The following is a 15,794-nucleotide window of genomic DNA, read 5'->3' as shown; positions in this document are numbered from 1 at the left end:
TCGGACGGGCACCCATCAGGTGGCCATGCACGGCTATGGGCACCATCAACAGTACAAACAGCCCAACTGCATGCAGCTCTACCTAGACAATCACAGCTCACTGCCGAATGTTACGTTGTTCTAACCTCAAATATTTGATCACAAGTTTGCAAAGGTTGTATAAAAACAAGCCGTGTTAGTATTTTTCCTTCTATCCTTTTCCAAGTATCCTCTTGCAAACTGGCAATCGATGGCAGTTCCTCTCATTTGCTTTGCAAATTAACGACGATCGCAGCTAAACACATTGTCTGCGTCGCTGAATGGCTCTTTGTTGGTTTATCCAAAGTAATTTGCTCCCTCCCTCCCTGACCTCTCTCAACTCACAACCATTCCACAACCTACTGAGATGTGACCCAGCGATAGTGGTCTTAATTAGGACATCGCAACCAAAGGAAGAGACGATTCCATCGCCTGGCAACACAATACTTGGCATCACAAACAGACAATAACACAGCCAATGCTTTCACCCATGACAGCTTGGCTCACTAAATGGATTCTGTTGTTATCAATGATAGACACAAAAAGCTGGAGTAACTCAGCGGGACAGGCAGCATCTCTGGAGAGAAGGAATGGGTGACGTTTCAGGTCGAGACCCTTCTTCAGACTGATGTCAGGGGCGTGGGAGGTACAGAGACAAGGAAGAGTATAGATAAGGAAGTGTAAAGGTGTGAAAACAGGACAAAGGGAATGGAGGTCAAGGAAAATGGAGAATAGATCATTGTTAGCTGGGAGAAGGTAACAACAAAGCAAACAGAGATAAAATGTAGTCGGAGACACTAAGTGGTCGGAGAACTGGGAAGGGGGAGGGATGGAGATAGAGGGAAAGTAAGGGTTACTTGAAGTTAGAGAAGTCATGTTGATACCGCAGGGGTGTACCGCGAAATATGAGGTGCTGTTCCTCCACTTTGCGCTGGGCCTCACTCTGACAATGGAGGAGGCCCAGGATGGAAAGGTCAGATTGGGAATGGGAGGGGGAGTTAAAGTGTTCAGCAACCGGGAGATCAGGTAGGTTTAGGCGGACTGAGCTTGGTCTCGCCGATATACAGGAGTCCACACCTGGAACAGCGGATACAGTAGATGAGGTTGGAGGAGGTGCAAGTGAACCCCTGCCTCACCTGAAAAGACTGTCGAGGTCCTTGGACGGAGTTGAGAGAGGGGGGTATAGGAACAAGTGTTGCATCCCCTGCGGTTGTTATCGATTATGCCGGTGGATGTTTACCATGCAGTGTCATCTGGACCGAGGATAAAGGCTCAGTGACTACACCCATCAATGAAAACCTGCTGAACAGGTGCTCTGAGGGAAAATAATACCTCTCCAATTGATATATTTTATTTAAAGAAGATAGACACAAAATGCTGGAGTAACTCAGTGAGACAGACAGCATCTATGGAAAAAAGGAATAGGCAATGTTTCAGGTCGAGACCCTTCGTCAGACTGAGAGTCAGGGGAAAGGGACAACAAGAGATATAGACGATGATGTAGAGAGATGTAGAACAAATGAATGAAAGATATGCAAAAACAGTAACAATGATAAATGGAACAGGCCATTGTTAGCAGTGGGCAAAGGTGAAAACGAGTTACAAACAATGAGACTCAACAAGACAACTTTGAAATGGGTACGACTTGGGTGGGAGTGCGATGGACAGAGAGAGAATGCAAGGATTGAAGTTAGATAAATCAATATTCATACCGCTGGGTTGTAAGCTGCCCAAGCGAAATATGAGATATCTTTTATTGAACTACGGTCTCTCATATACTCCTGCTTCTATTCTATTCTATTGCTTCACTGGAGTTTAGAAGGATGAGGGGATATCTTATAGAAACATATAAAATTATAAAAGGACTGGACAAGCTAGATGAAGGAAAAATGTTCCCAATGTTGGGCGAGTCTAGAACCAGGGCCCACAGTCTTAGAATAAAGGGGAGGCCATTTAAGACTGAGGTGAGAAAAAACTTTTTCACCCAGAGAGTTGTCTTCTTCTTCTGGCGTATGGCGTGCACAGCCTAAAGTTGTCGGACAACATGTTCTATTTAATCTTATTTAATTGTGTACGCCGGATTGATTGCATTCGTCGAAACAGGGCGGACCACGTGAAGGTTGCAATCTTCCACCACCCAGAGAGTTGTGAATTTGTGGAATTCCCTGCCACAGAGGGCAGTGGAGGCCAAATCACTGGATGGATTTAAGAGAGAGTTAGATAGAGCTCTAGGGGCTAGTGGAATCAAGGGATATGGGGAGAAGGCAGGCACGGGTTATTGATTGGGGCCGATCAGCCATGATCACAATGAATGGCGGTGCTGGCTCGAAGGGCCAAATGGCCTCCTCCTGCACCTATTTTCTATGTTTCTATCACTGTATTTTCCCTAAGTTTAATCACTCCACCATAGATGACCAGATGAAATGGAGCAATAAAATTCTCACTTGCAGCAGCAATAACTGTTTCGTTTAAAGATTAGAGTTTAACGTTTAGAGATACAGTGTGGAAACGGGCCCTTTGGCCAACTGAGTCCCCGACCGACACTAGCACACACAGCGCACTAGGGACAATTTACAATTTCTTCCGACCAATGAACCTACAAACCTGCATGATTTGGGAATGTGGGAGGAAACCGGAGCACCCGGGGAAAACCCAGATGGTCACAGGGAGAACGTGTAAACTACACAGGATAGCACCCGTAGTCAGGATGGAACCTGGGTTCCTGGCGCTGTGAGGCAGCAACTCTGCCGATCTGCCTCTGTGCAGGGCACTCCGGTTGGTGAACACAGCTCTCAACAAATAATACAATAAACAAACAAATAAAGGAGTTCACAAAATTAAAAGAAACTCAAAATAGTGACAACACCACAACATGTCCGAAGTCCCGAGTGCAGTTGATAGTTCGGAGTTTAGTTGGAATTTGTAATGTTCAATAGTCGATGGCTGCAGGGAACAAGCTGCTCCTGAACCTGGACCTCACAGTTTTCAGACTCCTGTACCTTCTTCCTTCCCGATGGCAGGAGTGAAATGAGAACGTGGCCAGGTTGGTGCGGGTCCTTGATGATGCTGGCAGTGGTGAGGTAGCGGCTCCTGTAGATTGTCTTACCTCTCTCCCGTCTTGAGACAATGCATAAACTCTGAATGTGGTTCAGTGTCAGCTTTTGCTTGATAAGTCTATCCGTGCAGCTGCAGGGCAGTTTCTGCTATGTTAAAATCATGGCACTAGTGCAGGAAGGAACTGCAGATGCTAGTTTACACAAAACGTTGGAGTAACTCAGCGGGACAGGTAGCATCTCTGAATAGAAGGAATGGGTGACGTTTCGGGCCGAGACCCTTCTCCAGAGATGCTGCCTGACCCGCTGGATTACTCCAGCGTTTTGTGTCTATCTTCGGTGTACAGTTCTTGGTGTTGACTTGAAGCGAGACCAACTTCAGATATTACAGAGGGAGATGAGCAGGAAGAATCACAAAGGGGAACCTTTCTGTCCTGGGCCTCCTCCATTATCAGTGAGGCCCAAATTGGAGGAACAGCGCCTCATATTTCGCTTGGGCAGTTTACAACTCAGCGGCATGAACATTGACTTCTCTGACTTCAAGTTGCCCTTGCTTTCCCCCTCTCTCCATCCCCTCCCCCTTCCCAGATCTCCGACCAGTCTTACTGTCTCCGACAACATTTTATCACTGTACCACAAACTCCTGACCCGTAACATCACCCATTCCATCTCTCCATGGATGCTGCCTGTCCTGCTGAGTTACTCCAGCATTCAGATATTACAGTCTATTAATGAAAACAATCTATTAATGTACTTTGTGATTCCGAGTGTTTCCTTTTTGTGGCTTAAAAGAAGGAACATTATAAAACTGTGCATGGCAGCACAATCTGATAACCAAATGGGAAATAGTTAGAACTTTTTTGAATAGAGAATTGTTTTAATCTGGTATGCATCTCCTGAAATGTGGCAAAAACAGATTTAAAAATAAGTTTTCAAAAGGAACAGTAAATTTAAAGGGCTCTGGGGAGAAAACAAGGAAATTAGTTTAACTTGGCCTCATGTTCCACACACACATAGTGGACTGAAGGACCTGTGCTATACCGTTCCCTGATCTATGTTCTACGAGTGGAACTAATTGGAGCAGGCCGGCACGGTGAGGCAGCAGTAGAGTTGCTGCCTTACAGCGCTTGCAGCACCGGAAACCCGGGTTCGATCCCGACTACGGGTGCTGTCCGTACGGAGTTTGTACATTCTCCCCATGACCGCGTGGGTTTTCTCTGAGATCTTCGGTTTCCTCCCACACTCCAAAGATGTACAGATTTGCAGGTTAATTGGCTTGGTTTAAGTGTAAATTGTCCCTAGTGTGTGTAGGATAGTGTTAATGTGCGGGGATCGCTGGTCGGCACGGCCTTGTTGGGCCGAAGGGCCTGTTTCCACGCTGCATCTCTAAACTAAACTAAACTGTTAGGGCAATGGCGCCGTACTGAGCATAAGGTTCCATGAAGGCAAGCAGGTTGCTCTCTGGTTAAGGCAAAAGCATTCTTGTCTGGCCTTGATATAGCCCGTGGGTCCATGGCTGAATCAAATCTGTGACACTAATTGTCACAGACGGGAGATCTAAATAAGACAAGCAAACATTTTTGGCCCCCCGTGTGTTTTATGTTCAGCAATACGGAATTTCAGCCACAGAGTAAATGTGTAAAATGTTGAATAATGTAGGCGTGGATAGAGTGCACTCTACAAGGTTACGTAAAACAGAGAAAGGATTAGGAGATTATCTCTCTATAATTCTGAAGCAAGCTCACTAAAACTGGCAATCCTCCCCCACACAAATAAGACTATAAGAATAAAAACCTCAGTGTTTCTATGAAGTATCCATAATAGCAGAAACTTAAAAAAATTCAGTTGCAACTAAATTATTCAATCTTAGATTAGATTAGTCTGAAGAAGGATCCCAACCCAAAATGTCACCTATCCATGTTCTCCAGCAATGCTGCCTGACCCGCTAAGTTACTCCAGCACTTTGAGTCTATTTCATTCAAATCTTAATTGGCCTTGCCATTACGTGGGTTTCATGTGGTCGAACACTGAATAAACATCAACATCCCTTCATCTTCTTATCGAGTCCACACACACGATTAGAAGTGTCTGGTGAACAATCTCTGGAGAACAATGTTGTCTGTCTTGTTGCTTCTTGTGCGTGGTGGTGGAAAGATTGATGGAAACAGGGCTGTGACGTGAACGCTCTTTCCTTGATCGCATCAACATCCCTACTAAAGGCTCGATTCACACTTTGTTTTAACCCAAGCAAATTTAGTCAGAACCTGCTCATAACAACGTTTAAGAGAGAACTGCAGATGCTGGAAAAATCGAAGGTAGACAAAAATGCTGGAGAAACTCAGCGGGTGAGGCAGCATCTATGGAGCAAAGGAATAGGTGACGTTTCGGGTCGAGACCCTTCTTCAGACATCCATAGATGCTGCCTCACCCGCTGAGTTTCTCCAGAATTTTTGTCCATCATCGGCTCTGACCTCCCTTCCATTGAAGGGATCTATCGCAGTCGCTGCCTCAAAAAGGCTGCCAGCATCATCAAGGGCCCATACCATCCTGGCCACACACTCATATCCCTGCTACCTTAATGTAGAAGGTACAGGAGCCTAAAGACTGCAATGACCAGGTTCAGGAATAGCTACTTCCCCACAGCCATCAGGTTATTAAACCTGGCTCGGACAAAACTCTGAACATTAATAGCCCATTATCTGTTATTTGCACTTTATCAGTTTATTTATTCATGTGTGTATATATTTATATAATGGTATATGGACACACTGATCTGTTCTGTAGTCATGCCTACTATGTTCTGTTGTGCTGAAGCAAAGCAAGAATTTCATTGTCTTATCAGGGACACATGACAATAAACTCTCTTGAATCTTGAATCTTGAATCTACCTGCTTATAACAACTCACTGCCTTGGCATTAAAGGCATTGTACACATTTTTACAGTTGTAATCTTGCAATCTTTCCATCTGTACTGTAAATTGCACCATGGTGCATCTGGTAGAGCTGTTACCTCACAGCCCAAAAGACCTTAGTTCAATCCTCACCTTGGGTGCTGTCTGTACAGAGTTTGCACGTTCTCCCTGTGGCCTCGTGAGTTTCCTCCGGGTGCTCCGGTTTCCTCCCACATCCCAAAGACATGCAGGTTTGAAGGTTAATTGGCCCTCTGTAAATTGTCCCTGGTGTGTCGGAAGTGGATGCGAACGTGGAATAACACTAGTGAACAGGTGATCGATCAATGGTTGGTGCAGACTCGGTGGGCCGAAGGGCCTGTTTCCGTGCTGTTCAATTCAATTCAATTCAATTCAAATATGTAACAATAATACTATCATAGCACAATTGAAGCATTAAAATGCCCCAAGACAGTCAAACTATCATTGACAAATTAACCGAAACCCATATGATTCACATATTGAAGCTTGACATCAGAAATGGAATTGAAGAGGAAGGTTTTCCAGGAGTAACATACAGGGGCGGAGGGAGGTAGAGTGGTTAGGGTGGAAATTCCAGATCGGGAAGCCAACAGTGGTAAGGAACACTCAGCAGTGGTTTATCCTGAAAAAAGACACAAAGTGCTGGAGTAATTCAGCGGGTCAGGCTGCATTTTTGGAGAAAAGGAATAGGTGACGGATTAGGTCGGGACCCTTCTTCACACTCAGTTTCTTCATTGTCCTGCTGGTATTTTGAAGGCTTGCTGGGGTTGGAAAGGACTAGTGGGCATATTGCCTCAATCTTTAACAGCCATAAGAGACTTGTTAGTATCTAAAACGTGTTCGACATAATTTTGCATGGATATGTGTTTATACAGTATGTGACCTGGGACTCTGCGGTACAGGCGGGCGTTACAACATAGGCATTTACAGCTTCCCTGAAACGTTTCAAATGCCTCCTGTTTTTCTTACACTGTTCTTCCCGCTGAGAGACTTCTGAGTCGGTTCAAGCGCATTCCTCACTGGGATATACAACTGAGGAGAAGCCAGCTGATCACTGCTAATGAGAAGCAGCTGGCAGCAGGAACGATGGCTGAGAGAAAGACTTGTTCCTCACACTGCCTCCATTGAGATACCGAACCCCCCCGCCCTCTCCCCCTTTGCTCCTGAGTAGCACCGGATGCCCGCGTGGAAACTGGTGCTTGCTCGAGTTGTTCAGACTGGAGGCTGCATTGTAAAGCCCTCTCTGACGCAGGCACCAGGGAAAGGCAAGGTAATGCGGGCAAGAATGATAGCATTATGTCCGCCCTCCAGTACATGGATCTAATCATCCTGAACACTACACACAACTTTATTTTCTTGGGATACATTGAAGGAAATGTAGAGTGATTTTGACACCAAACCATCAGTTCTGCCAATGTAGATAAAAATGCTGGAAAAACTCAGCGGGTGAGGCAGCATCTATGGAGCGAAGGAAATAGGCGACGTTTCGGGTTGAGACGTTTAGTCAGTTTAGTTCAGTGTAGTTTATTGTCACGTGTACCGAGGTACAGTGAAAATCTTTTGTTGCGTGCTATCCAGTCGGCAGAAAGACAACACATCACAAACCAGCTCAATAAATTCACAGGAAACCTCTTGTGAATAAGTACATTTATAAATGTTATACTTAGCTGGTCAAAGGATTCATGTACAGGAGAATGAAACACTGCCCATTTTAGATACCCACGTGAACTATAATTGTATTTACAGTTTAGATTCAAGGGATTCAAGAGAGTTTATTGTCATGTGTCCCAGATAGGACAATGAAATTCTTGCTTTGCTTCAGCACAACAGAAGATAGTAGGCATGACTACAGGGCAGAACAGTGTGTCCATATACCATTATATAAATATATGGGGTGGGAGATTGCAACCTTCACGTGGTCCGCCCGGTTTCAACCAATACAATGCAATACAACTTTAGGCACACCATACACAAGAAGAAGATATAAATATATACACACATGAATAAATAATCAGATAAAGTGTAAATAAACAGATAATGGGCTATGAATGTTCAGAGTTTTGTATGTTGAGTTTAATAGCCTGATGGCTGTGGGGAAGAGCTATTCCTGAACCTGGACGTTGCAGTCTTCAGGTTCCTGTACCTTCTACCTGAAGGTAGCGGGGAGATGAGAGTTTATTGTCACATGTACCGAGGTACAGTGAAAAGCTTTTGTTGCGTGCTATCCGATCAGCAGAAAGACAATACATGATTGCCCACACCGGCCCACATGTCCCAGCTACACTAGTCCCACCTGCCTGCGCTTGGTCCATATCCCTCCAAACCTGCCCTATCCATGTACCTGTCTAACTGTTTCTTAAATGTTGGGATAGTCCCAGCCTCAACTACCTCCTCTGGCAGCTTGTTCCATACACCCACCACCTTTTGTGTGAAAATGTTACCCCTCAGATTCCTATTAAATCTTTTCCCCTTCACCTTGAACCTATGTCCTCTGGTCCTTGATTTACCTACTCTAGGCGAGATATTTTGTGCATCTGCCCGATCTATTCCTCTCATGATTTTGTACACCTTTGTAAGAACATCCCTCATCCTCCTGCGCTCCAAGGAATAGAGACACAGGCTACTCAACCTCTCCCTATAGCTCAAACCCTCTAGTCCTGGCAACATGCTCGTAAATCTTCTGTGAACCCTTTCAAGTTTGACAATATATTTTCTGTAATATGGTGCCCAGAACTGAACACAATACTCTAAATGTGGTCTCACCAACGTCTTATACAAATGCAACATGACCTCACAACTTCTATACTCATGTGTGCCCACGGGCACCTTGAAGGGTTTCCGGGAGCGTTGGGGATCACGGAGGGTGGAAGAATTGAATTGAATTGAATTGAATTGAATTCCTTTATTGTCATTCAGACCTTACGGTCTGAACGAAATTTCGTGCCTGCAGTCATACATACATCATACAATAATAAACAAGAATAAACACAAATTAACACCACCACAGTGTATCCTCCAAGCACCTCCTCACTGTGGTGGAGGCAAAAATCTTAGGGCTGCAGTCTCTTCCCTCCTCTTCTCCCTCTGCGCTGAGGCGATACCCCACCGGGCGATGGCACAAACAGTCCCGCGGCTCACCGAACCCCGCAAACGGGCCGGCTCAAACACCGCGGCCCAGGGTGGTCGAAGCTGCCGCCCTCCAGTCCACCGCTGGTCCGCGGCTGAACCCCGGACTCAGGTCATAGCCGCCAGAACGCCGTCCCAGCCACCGGAGCACCGTTCCAGCCCCGAGCCGGATCACCCTCACGTGAGTGCCGTTCCTCCCTCGAGCTGGGCCGCTCCGACGGGAGCGCCACAGCCCCTCACAGGAGAGTCTCAGCCCCTCGCCAGGCTGCCCTCACGGGAGCGTCACAGCCCCTCACGGGAGCGCCGTTCCAGCCCCGAGCTGGGCCGCCCTCACGGGAGCGAGCCCAGGGTGAGTCCTGACTGGCTGCCTCCGGAGTCTCGAGGTCGCCAGCTCCGCCATTAGGCCTCAGCGCAGACGGAGGCAGAGAAGGGGGATACGACAAAAAGGTTGCATTCCCCTGAAGGGAGAGACAGCAAGCCCCGTTAAACCCCCCCCCCCCCCCCCCTCACATAAACACAACCTAAAAACCAAAAACTTAACTAGACAAAACGGAAAAAAACCCAACACAAAAAAGTAAAGACAAACGGACTGCAGGCGAGTCGCAGCCGTTCACCAGCGCCGCCACTTCCGAATACATCTTCCACCGGGATTGTAGCATACTTATTTAATATTTAGTTTTTCGAAAATGTGGTCATTTTTGTATGATGATCGTGGGCGTGTTGTTTTGTAAATATTATTATTGTTAATAATTGAATACATTCATTTTTGTAATGAAAAATGGTTGACATAGAAGAAGATGCAGTTTGAAACAGACTGTGTAAGAAGCAAGTACAGATGCTGGTTTAAAATGAAGATAGACACGAAATGCTGGAGAAACTCAGCGGGTCAGGCAGCATCTCTGGAGAGAAAGAATGGGTGGGCTCTCTCACACCCATACTAATGAAGTGTTTTGAGCGGCTGGTCATGCAGCACATTAAAAACTGTCTCCCTGCCGACCTGGACCCACTGCAGTTCGCTTACAGAGCCAACTGGTCCACAGAGGACGCAGTCTGTACAACACTCAACCTCGCACTGTCACATCTCGACCGGAGGAACACCTACGCCAGGATCCTCTTCATAGACTTCAGCTCCGCTTTTAACACAATCATCCCACAGCAGCTGGTGGAGAAGCTGAAGCTGTTGAAGGTGGACACTGGCACCTGCAACTGGGCCCTTAATTTTTTGACACAACGGCAGCAGACAGTCAGGGTGGGCAGTCGGACATCAAGAACCATCGCAGTGAGCACTGGCTCACCCCAAGGCTGTGTCCTAAGCCCCCTGCTGTTCAGTCTGCTTACTCATGACTGTACTGCCAGACTCAGCAATAATTATATCAACAAGTTCGCTGATGACACAACAGTGGTGGGTCTCATCAGGGACAACAATGAGTCGGCGTACAGGATGGAGGTGGAGCTGCTTACGGAGTGGTGCAGATCTCACAATCTCACCCGCAATGTGGAAAAGACTAAGGAGATGGTGATCGATTTCAGGAGGGCTGGAAAACACCATCACACTCCGCTGCATATTGATGGAGCTGCTGTGGAGAGGGTCAGCAGTGTGAAGTTCTTGGGACTTCACCTGGCGGATGACCTGACCTCAACGACCAGCAGTGATCAAAAGAGCTCAGCAGCGGCTCCACCCCCTGCGGAGACTAAGGAAAGCAGGTCTCCCTACTGTTCATCTAAGGACCTTCTATAGGGGCATCATTGAGAGTATATTGACATACGGCATCACTTCCTGGTTTGAGAGCTGCAAGGCTTATGAGCAAAACCAACTGAACAGGATAGTGAAGACAGCCAGCAGGATCATTGGTGCCCCACTCCCTTTCCTGTTGGAGATCTATCAGAAGCGGAGCATCAGCAGAGCCATCTCCATTATTAAGGACCCCTATCATCCATCACACCACATCTTCTCCATTCTGCCATCTGGGAAGAGGTGCAGGAGCATCAGCTGCAAAACCAGCAGGATGCTCCACAGCTTCTTCCCACAGGCAATAAGTGGTTAACGGACTGTGTCCCCTCCCCATATATCATACACCAACACATCTAACCTCACCCATACTTTGACAGCTAGGCACCTGTCAAAGCAAAGCCACTGTTCCGTCTGAATGTCTGTTTTTATTAAAATTTTTAGGCCTATTTTAGATATGGTAATTTTAATTTTTAAAGCTATATGTATTTATTCTGTTTTTATTAACCGCACTGATGGGAACTGAACGAGAAACAATTTTTTCGTTTCATCTGTGTATGTAAGTACTCAGTTAAAATGACATTAAAGTAACTACTGAATACTGAATGCTGAATTCAACAGGGAGATAGCTTCTGCCCAATAGTGTTGGTGAATTAGAACATGTTATTTGACGAACATAGCTGTGCAGCGTGGATAGAAGGCTTTCGACAAGGTCCCACATAAGAGATTAGTATACAAACTTAAAGCACACGGTATTGGGGGTTCAGTATAGATGTGGATAGAGAACTGGCTGGCAGACAGGAAGCAAAGAGTTGGAGTAAATGGGTCCTTTTCAGAATGGCAGGCAGTGACTAGTGGGGTACCGCAAGGCTCAGTGCTGGGACCCCAGCTATTTACAATATATATTAATGATTTGGACGAGGGAATTGAATGCAACATCTCCAAGTTTGTGGATGACACGAAGCTGGGGGGCAGTGTTAGCTGTGAGGAGGATGCTAGGAGGCTGCAAGGTGACTTGGATAGGCTGGGTGAGTGGGCAAATGCATGGCAGATGCAGTATAATGTGGATAAATGTGAGGTTATCCACTTTGGTGGCAAAAACAGGAAAGTAGACTATTATCTGAATGGTGGCCGATTAGGAAAAGGGGAGATGCAACGAGACCTGGGTGTCATGGTATACCAGTCATTGAAAGTAGGCATGCAGTTGCAACAGGCAGTGAAGAAAGCGAATGGTATGTTAGCATTCATGGCAAAAGGATTTGAGTATAGGAGCAGGGAGGTTCTACTGCAGTTGTACAGGGTCTTGTACAACTTATCTACCTTCGATTTTTCCAGCATCTGCAGTTCCTTCTTAAACATTTAGGTGAGTTCCTCTAGAGAGGTGACCACAGCATGCATCACAGTGGAAAGGCAGGTCTTCCGAAGGTCAGGAGGAAAAGTAGGGGAAAGATCACCAACTGGGCAACTTGGCTGAATGACACCACGAGGTTTAACGGGATAAAGAGTTTTCCTGTGAAGATTTTGGATCAAGCGCTCACCAAGTGTAATCCCAACTGAGATTATCCCTTTCCACATAAAGACTACATTCTGTGACGCTTGCCCCCTGTGCTACTAAGAATGTTTACTGTATTTACTTTGAATTCCACCTCCCAGCTTAATTCACGAACAATGGCCTTGTGTCACCATTAATGTTGCAAACTCAGGACCACCATTTGCAAATATATTACATAAGAACTAAACGAAATGGAAACAGGAATAAGGTCCTACAAGCCTGCACTGTGATAACTGGGCCGGATCTGAAGAAGGGTCTCGACCCGAAATGTCACCCATTCCTTCTCTCCAGAGATGCTGCCTGTCCCAAATACTCCAGCATTTGTGTCTATCTCTGGTCATACCTTGCTTTGGCCACTCTGGCAATGGAGGAGACCCAGCACAGGAAGGTCAGTGTCGGCATGGGAAGAGGTGCTAACATGGGTAGTTGATCCAACACTATTATTCCCTCCTCTACTGTCACAGACATACAGCACGGAAACAGGCCCTTCAGCCCAACTTGTCCATGCGGACAAAGATGCCCCATCAAACTTAGTCCCATTTACCCGCATTTGGTCCATATCCCTCTAATCCTTTCCATGTACCTGCCCAATGCTTTTAGATGCTGTTATAGTATCTTCCCCAATTACTTCCTCTGGCGAATCTTTCCATATACCCACCACCCTGAGTAAAAATGTTGCTCCTCAGCTTGGTTTAGTTTAGAGATACAGCACAGAAACAGGCCTTTCGGCCCACCGAGTCCGCACCGACTAGCAATCCCCGCACATTAACACCATCCTACACACACCAGGGACAATTTCACACTTATACCAAGCCAATTAACCTACAAACCTGTACCTCTTTGAAGTGTGGGAGGACACCGAAGGTCTGGGAGGAAATCCATGCTGGTTATGGGGAGAACATACAAACTCCGTACAGACAGTACCCATAGTCAGGATCGAACCTGGGTCTTTGGCGGCAGTGGATAGAAGGATAGAAGTGGATAGAAGGGTTTTGGCCCGAAACGTTGCCTATTTCTTTCACTCCATAGATACTGCTGCACCGGCTGAGTTTCTCCAGCATTTTTGTCTACCACAAGTTTTCCAGCATCTGCAGTTCCTTCTTGAACATTTTATCTACTCCACTGCGATATCTCCTAGAAGGGTTTTGGCCCGAAACGTTGCCTGTTTCCTTCTCTCCATAGATGCTGCCGCACCCGCTGAGTTTCTCCAGCATTTTTGTCTACCTTAAATCTATGTCCTCTGGTTCTTGATTTCTCTACCCTGGTAAAAGACTATGTATTTATCTGATCACCCCTCAGCCACCTTTGCTCCAAGGAATAACATCCTAGCCTTCCTTGCATGCGGTCCTGAATGGGGGTGGACAATTGAACCGCTAATGGGAGGAGGAAGAGTCATAGTGATACTGGGAGGAAATAGGCCCAACTTGCCCACACCGACTAAAATGTCCCGTCTACATTAGTCCCACCTGTCTGTGTTTGCCCATATCCCTCTAAAACTGTCTTATCCATGCACCTGTCTAAATGTTTCTTAAACAATGCATTAATAACGGGCCTCAGCTATCTCCTCCAGCAGGTCGTTCCATACACCCACTGCCCTTTGTCTGAAAAAGGTACCCCTCAGGTTCCTATTAAAGTCAATGAAACCTATGTCCTGTGGTGCTAGATTCCCCTACTCTGGCCGAGAAATTCTGTACGTCTACCTGATCTATTGCTCCCATATTGTCCCCAGTGTGTGCAGGATAGTGTTAGTGTGCAGGGATTGCTGGTCGGCACAGCCTGTTTAAGCACTGTATCTCAAAACTAACAAACTAAACTAAAATGTCAATGTTTTATTATTAGCAGTATTTAATTAAAGGAACAGATTGTTTTATTGTGTCAACATATCACCCCTGTTTCCTGGCCTGTAAACCGATGGGGGTTCGGCTATAAACAATAGACCCTTGTTAAGTTGAAACATGTTGGTCATAAATATTACACAACTGTGAAAAAGAACACATTTGACATGAATCATATGAGGCGGGATTTCATCATGACATGATGAATAGATCACTTAATTAAATCGGATTGAATGAACTGCGTAGGATGGAGATGAGGTTAATTAACTGGTCTCTAAGGACATTTGTGAGAAGTCTGCAATACAGGATGTTATTGACCTGTAACCCCAGGGGTCAAAGTGCAGGTTGTAACTGCCGATGTGAGTCAACTGATCTTAATTGAAGGGCAAAGGTCAGAAAGCAGTATCCTAGATCGCTTGACACAGAGGCTGCAAGTCAATGGTTCCCACGGTTCAGATTGACCAGTCATTTTGTTGAGGAGGAACATTTGCTCACAATCATGGAATGGTCACAGCATGGAAGGAGGCCACGCAGTCTATTCCAGCCTCTTGGAGCGACTCAGCTAATCCCACTCCCCTGCCCTCTCTCCACAACCCTGCAAATGTATTCTTTCAGATACATAGACATCTCCCTGTTGATCGATCAGGACAATTAAATTTGTTGCCACCATTACGTCCAGTCATATTCCAAATCCTCACAACTCTCTGTGTGAAAAAGTAATCACTTGTCACCCGATTCTTTTGCCAATTCCCTTCATTCTACCTCCCCTGATCCTTTACTTCTCCTGTGAGAAGAGTTTATTTTTGCCTACTCTGCCCACACATCATGATGTTATCCAAACTTATTTATTATAAACAAAGATCATAACGGTCTATCATAGAAGGCTAAGATAGACCAAGATAAACTCCTGCAAAATCCAATGCACTGACGTGGATTAAACCTCTCTAGTATCTTTGGATTAAACTGTGAGAGGCATAACGGAGGTTGGGGTCTTATTCCTAAAATGGTGGAAGTGACGTTCCGTTGCGTACTACACGTCAGTCCATTGGATTTTGTAGGAGTGGTCTATCTTGCTCCTCTAGTATCTTTGATGTTAACCACCTCTGACAAATCACTTTGCATTCTCCTCCATTTCAAGGGGATCACCTCCTCGTTGTCCAATCTGTCTACATAACTACAGACCTTCTTTGCTTGAAATCATGCGACCATTGAGTCAAATCTCTTCTTTCAAGTCAAGTCAAGTCAAGTCAAGTTTATTTGTCACATACACATACGAGATGTGCAGTGAAATGAAAGTGGCAATGCTCGCGGACTTTTGTGCAAAAGACAAACAACCAAACAACCAAACAAACTATAAACACAATCATAACACACATATTCTTTTACATAATAAATAATGGAAGGAAAAACATTCAGTAGAGTTAGTCCCTGGTGAGATAGGCGTTTACAGTCCGAATGGCCTCTGGGAAGAAACTCCTTCTCAACCTCTCCGTTCTCACCGCATGGCAACGGAGGCGTTTGCCTGACCGTAGCAGCTGGAACAGTCCGTTG

Source organism: Amblyraja radiata, chromosome 34, assembly GCF_010909765.2.
Source record: "Amblyraja radiata isolate CabotCenter1 chromosome 34, sAmbRad1.1.pri, whole genome shotgun sequence".
NCBI lineage: Eukaryota > Metazoa > Chordata > Chondrichthyes > Rajiformes > Rajidae > Amblyraja > Amblyraja radiata.
This window is presented reverse-complemented; position numbering follows the sequence as displayed.